Raw genomic sequence first — 6,927 nt, forward strand, 5'->3', positions numbered from 1 at the left:
TTACTATAAAATTAGTTTTTTAATTATAAATAATATATATATTTTTTTAAATAAATCATATATTAATTTTTAGTATATCCCTACCTTATAGGATTTTTATATCAAATATTTGGTGAGATTACTTTTTAATTTAATGAGATGTTATAACCCGTTTAATAAATATATGGGTTTGATAAGACCCATACCCGTAAATTCGGGTCAAATTCATGAGAAGCCTCCATTTAAAAAGCAAGCAAATCTGGTGACTCCAAAAAAAGAGGGAGCGACCACATCGCGACACGTAGGATGTTTATGTTTTCGTTATATATATATATATATATATGAATTTTAATAATCTGAATCATAAGCTATTAGCCAATATTAAACTAACTATGTGACTGTAGCAGTCCCAACTTTTAATTTTATTACCGATAGTAATCCTACTCTTCACAACTTATTAATGGATATAATCCTTTTGGTATGAATAGTTTATCAGTCTGGGCATGGATGTTTTTATTTGGACATCTTGTTTGGGCTACTGGATTTATGTTTTTAATTTCATGGCGCGGATATTGGCAGGAATTGATTGAAACTTTAGCATGGGCTCATGAACGTACACCTTTGGCCAATTTGATTTGTTGGAGAGATAAACCGGTGGCACTTTCCATTGTACAAGCAAGATTGGTGGGATTAGCCCACTTTTCTGTAGGTTATATATTTACTTATGTAGCTTTCTTGATTGCCTCTTCATCAGGGAAATTTGGTTAATTTTTTTAATTGAATGTTTTGTATCCGTGGGGGGCTCAAAAAATAAGTAATTTATGCTGGGCGATTATCCTTTTTTTAGGTTCATTAGGATTCTTGTTGGTTGGAACCTCGAGTTATCTTGGTAGAAATTTGATATCTTTCTATCCGTCTCAGCAAAACGTTTTTTTTTCACAAGGAATTGTGATGTCTTTCTATGGGATCGCGGGTCTTTTTATTAGCTCCTATTTGTAGTGCACAATTTCGAGGAATGTAGGTAGTTGTTATGATCGATTGATATAAAAGACGGAATAGTGTGTATCTTTCGTTGGGGATTTCCTGGAAAAAATTGTCGGGTCTTCCTCCGATTTCTTATAAAAGATATTCAATCCGTAGGAATAGAAGTTAAAGAGGGTATTTATGCTCGGCGTGTCCTTTATATGGATATAAGAGGCCAGGGAATGGAAAGTCTCATATACAGTTCTTCGAGGGGGGGGGGGATCGCACCTATCTCAATAAAGTTTATGATTGGTTTGAAGAGCGTCTCGAGATTCAGGCGATTGCGGATGATATAACTAGTAAATATGTTCCTCCTCATATAAACATATTTTATTGTCTAGGGGGGATTACACTTACTTGTTTTTTAGTACAAGTGACTACAGGATTTGCTATGACCTTTTACTACCGTCCGACCGTTACTGATGCTTTTGCTTCTGTTCAATACATAATGACTGAAGCTAATTTTGGTTGGTTAATCCAATCAGTTCATCGATGGTCGGCAAGTATGATGGTCCTAATGATGATCCTACATGTATTTCGTGTATATCTCACTGGTGGATTTAAAAAACCGCACGAATTAACTTGGGTTACAGGTGTGGTTCTGGCTGTATTGACTGCATCTTTTGGTGTAACTGGTTATTCCTTACCTTGGGACCAAATTGGTTATTGGGCCATGAAAATTGTAATGGGTGTACCTGACACTATCCCTGTAATAGGATCGCCTTTGGTAGAATTATTGCGCGGAAGTGCTAGTGTGGGACAATCCACTTTGACTCGTTTTTATAGTTTACATACTTTTGTATTGCCACTTCTTACTGCCGTATTTATGTTAATGCACTTCCCAATGATACATAAACAAGGTATTTCTGGTCCTTTATAGATAATACAGAGAAGATATAGGATAGATATTTTGAATTCATCATTTATCACTTGGGGTAGGAACTATAGTATTTTATTGCTACAAGTATGGATTATTGAAAATAATAAGACATGTATTTGGATATTTCCCTTGAACTCCGCAATATTTTTATTTGGAATCAATAGTTGAAGGGATTTTTTCGAAGATAAAATGGATTATGGGAGTGTGTGACTTGAACTATTGATTTGTCTGTGTAGATATGTGCCTTTTTTCTATTTATTTATCTGCCACGCTTGAATTCACAACCAAATGTGTCTTTGTTCCAACCATCACGTAAGCCCATACGGAGGATAGGCTGGTTCGCTTAAAGAAAATCTTTTCTATGATCAGATACGAATCATGTCATACATGAGCAGGCTCCGTAAGATCTAGTTCACTTAACTTCAGATTATTTAATAGTATAGTATAAAATGCATTCATTTCCTCTGCATTAGCGCAATTTATGATACTATCGGAGTAAAAAAGGGGTCTAAAGAAGAACAGAGAATAGTAATCCTACTCTAACAACAAACTAACTTCGTTACTTATGTTCTTTAAGTTGGAGTGAAATGAATGTAATACCCCTGGTTAAAGAATATAAATATAAATTAGCTTGGACCTGCATTATATATTAAAATTTAAATCTTGGATACAATACAATGTATTGTATTACGCTAAAATACATTTTATTCTGCTAAAATACAATTTATTGTATTAAATATTTTAATATTAATATTTAATGTGGGAACCAGCTAATTTAGTTTGTATTTCTTTTTTTAACTAGAGGTATTACGGTAATATCACTTCAACTCAAAGAACATAACTAACAAAGTTAGCATATTTGTTGTAGAAGTACGTATTTATTGTAGAACCTGTATAATTAAGATCCAAATTTAAAAGTATATCACTACTAGAAAACTAAGCATTTGCAATGGCCTTTTCGGTCGGAAAACGGTTGCAATTGCCTTGTTGCGTCCGTTTTGCAACTGAAAGTGTAGTCGGAAAAACGCTGGTCGTTGTTGCTCTGTTGCGACCGCTGTTGCTCTGTTGCGACCGCTGTTGCATTTGCGACCAAGTAACAGTCGCAAATGTACCGACTGGTGTTGCGGTCGCAAATGTTTCGACCGGCTGCGGTCGCAAAAAGGTACTGACCGGTGTTGCGGTCGCAAAAGGTTCTGACCGGTGTTGCGGTCGCAAATGTTCCGACCGGTCGCATATCTTCCAACAACCACTCCTTTTTGCGACCAACCTGCATCTGACTATATTTTTGACACAATGCAGTAACAATTTTTTGCAAATAAGTATTAAAATGTAAAATATAATTATAGATGCAAACACGAATAAAACTATTAATTTCTATCAAAGATGATCAATACAAAATTTTATTCGAGTTCTATAAACAAATATAAAAAATGATATTCGAGCTATACACGCTATCTCGTCGCATTCATGAATACAATCCTGAATATATCTCTGAAAATGTCTTCTTCTGTTCCTCGTGGCCTGCTCAACAAACAATTATTAATACTTTATACAAATATATAACCATATCCTACTTAACGAACAAACATAAATAATAAACTTTTGTTCCTTCAGTTGTTTGTTTTCGATTGTTTGTTCGTTTAAAGTTAAACGAGCGAACATGAACATGCTATGTTCGTGTTCGTTCAGTTCATTACAAGCCTAGCCCGAATAAATAATGTTTCAATAATAATACTAAATTTTTAGAATACATGATTTAAACTATTCAAGAGGTTTCATGCATTAGATATGACTTGGACAATGTTTTAACACGTTTGACATGTTGATATCCTTTTTTAACTTATGCTAAAACTTTTGACCCATTAGATAACAAAACACAAAAGTTGATCCAAGTTCTAAGTTCTAAACGCCAATTAGTAAATGATTGACATCAAGATTACCTTTAATGATGCTTCCAGAAAATGCCAATTTGATTCCAGCTACAAATATTAATTAACGTCGCATGAGCCTTGTATAAAAAACATTACATAACCTAATCACCAACAGTAACTAAAGTGAGATAAAATGATTGAATATTGAAACTAAAATTAAAGTACCTTCAACAAGTGCCAGCCCATAAATAGACGGGCAAATTGACTGTAGTATTTGATGAATACATCTGAACCATACTCTAAAGTCTGAAGTAAAACAGAGGATATTAGCATCTCTTACTTCCAAACGTTGCATAAATAGTTTTCAGAACCAACACAAGGAAACTAAAATTATATAGAAAATCACAACAAACAAAGAATTAAGGTGTTAAATATTTATGACTAGTAGCTCAAGTCTAGGCAAAAAGGTTGAATAAGCATAATTTAAACGAGCTTATTTTGTTTATATTATGCAATTATGTCATCAACTATCTCTTCTTAATCGATGCTAAAAGGTTGAATAAGCATAGTTTAAACGAGCTAATGTCTGGCAGCTTCACATGGTGAGCTTGAGTACGCTTCGCGATATAATTTTATACCATATTTAGTAGGCAACTATATACGGTAGAAACAAACTCAGACACGCCTAACAATAATATTTAATTTAAATATAAGTTACTATATCAGCTAAATTTAATAACGAGAGAGAAAGTAACACCTCAGTAAACTTTGATGCAAAAGCATAAGTGCAGCAGATGAAGCAGCCCTGAAATTAATTAAACTCGTATTTGTTATTTCCTAATTGTCTTCATTTATCGCACCTGAAATACAAACAAAAAAAGTAAAACATTAAATAATAATGGCATCGTAACATGCAGTTGGCTTCAACAGTTATACAAGAAAACATACGGGCTTTTGCAAGCGAGCACTAAGATAAAATCTCTTCCAGCTCATCATATCTTTAACTAATTTATCCATATGAACAACACTGTACGTATATATCTGTCACATCTTATAGATTTAAAGTAACCTTACGACTTGACCCGTTATATGATATTTTGCCCTTACACCTAGTAATTATAAAACCCGACCCGTTACATAACTAAGTATTAGTAAGAGAAAGAACCAATTTTGCTCCACCGAGAGATGCCATCTTTGATTGTAACACTCTAACTTTAAACAATTTATTAATATAAAACAACGCGGAAGCATACCTAGCTTGTTTGAACACGAACACAAGTATTAACCATCCAGAGAATTAGATTTAAAACAACTTAAAGGTCGTGTAAGTTAACTTACATTTGCCTATAGGAACTTGATTACTTCTTCACCAACTTTCCTCGTTAACTTCCAAGCTTTAGCATACCTAGCTTGTTTGAAACCAACATGTAATTATTAGGATACAAAATATGCAACCCTGAATACCAACATCAATATCCTACCAAAAACAACTTCACATGAACATTTCTCAACAAGATTTAGTCATACTCGATATACATTCGTATATTGACTCAGTTGAACCGTTTTGTATAAACTTTTATATATGCATATTTGAATAGTTTTAATTCTCGAACACGCTTCAATAGGTATAATAAACCATTAGATTCCATTATACCAAACTTAACCCAAATGTATACAAACATTTGACACTGACCGATGTGCCGCTATATTCTGGGCAGCTGGTTTTACTGACTGATTTGACCCACTAAATTATCATATTGGTTTTTGTTTTAAAATTCTGGAGAAACTAGACTCGCCAAGGTTTCTAACCCAAAAGGAATCACCTTAATCGGACACTCAGTTGATTTTATATGATTTTCTGAAAACAGCCCAAAATCTGGACAAAAGCTGAAAATTCAGCATGATAGTTATTACCACTTTCGTACCAAAACATTATTTTTGCAGCTCCGTTTTCATGGTTTAAACCCAAATTAAATAATTGAAACGTATAAGACACATTAAGGGGAATGTAGGATCTTTTAAAGCAACTTTAAAGCAATAACTTTCAAACAACAAATAAGACGTGATTCACTTAGACATTTCATCAAACACCTTGTAGGCATATTCTACTAATCTCTAGTTTATGTTTATAAGCACTTCATTCAATCCACATTTTGACAACGTATTCCAACATGCATTCAAAATTAGTGACATTTTATACATCATCTACATGACATCTTCATCATAAAAGCCTACTAGACTTTTCAAGACATACTAGACTTTTCAAGTTGTAGAGAACTTACCAATGGATTACCTAATATGAAACAGATGTTAACTTACTGTATACTTAAATCATAGACTTTACACAAATCCAACACTAAATGCATGTAAAAATTTGATCAGCAAACACATAAAACTTTGATTAGCAAATACATGAAGAATGAAATTAAAAAGATATGGCAGATTTTACACAAATACAACACTAAAAGCCTATAAAACATTGATTAACAGATGAATTAATAGAAATTAGAACAATTATGACAGTCTCCTCTAACACGAACCTTATTCTGAACCTAATTCGATAAATTCTCACAAGTATCTACAATTGTTACAGCTAGGGTTTCAAATCAAGCATATATATTACTTAACATACATGCCACGCATACATATACATGCACATGTATAATATAAGCATAAATGAACGTATCATATCATACAATAGAAACTGAAAGCTAGCTAACGAATAGCAGAACTAACCTGCTTGTTATAGACATTTAATTCAATAGATGTTAAACAAGTACCAAAGTCCGAGCAACAATCCAAGCACTGACGCTTCCGCAAACTTTGACTTCACGAACGCCGCCGCATTTCCGCCATTGCACAATCAGTGACAGTCGCAAATTTTAATTTTATTTTTATTTATTTTGTGACCACAGTGACAGTCGCAAATGTTGCGACCGATTTGCTTTGGTTGCTGAATTTGCCACCGCATCTTGTCTGGAAGGCGGTTTTGCAACCGCGTTGACTTCGGTCGGTGATATCGCGATCCTTCTCTTTTTGGTTGCAAATTTTGCGACCGTTTATTTCGGTTGCAAAATTTTGGTAGCAATAGCCACTTTTCTAGTAGTGTATATTTATTATAAAACCTCTATAATTTAATACTCGATAAATTAATAACATCGATGAAAATTATAA

At 33.5% G+C, this 6,927-nt stretch overlaps 1 long non-coding RNA gene across 6 annotated transcripts; it reads right to left on the reverse strand.

Moving 5' to 3' along the window:
• Positions 1 to 3,232: 3,232 nt before the first annotated feature.
• Positions 3,233 to 6,615, reverse strand: LOC143625233 (uncharacterized). Of its 6 annotated transcripts, none has more exons than XR_013152240.1 (7): positions 6,534 to 6,607; positions 5,092 to 5,158; positions 4,702 to 5,006; positions 4,511 to 4,613; positions 3,979 to 4,059; positions 3,823 to 3,914; positions 3,233 to 3,403 (listed from the first exon to the last, which is right to left on the reverse strand). It is a non-coding gene; the product is annotated as an uncharacterized LOC143625233 (long non-coding RNA). The 6 variants fall into 6 exon arrangements; XR_013152238.1 differs by having other exon boundaries at positions 6,490 to 6,601; XR_013152237.1 differs by having other exon boundaries at positions 4,702 to 5,158; positions 6,490 to 6,615.
• Positions 6,616 to 6,927: the final 312 nt, after the last annotated feature.

This window comes from Bidens hawaiensis, unplaced genomic scaffold (assembly GCF_021521415.1).
Source record: "Bidens hawaiensis isolate Kalapana, Puna unplaced genomic scaffold, B.hawaiensis_p1.1 tig00004021_1, whole genome shotgun sequence".
NCBI classification, from domain to species: domain Eukaryota; kingdom Viridiplantae; phylum Streptophyta; class Magnoliopsida; order Asterales; family Asteraceae; genus Bidens; species Bidens hawaiensis.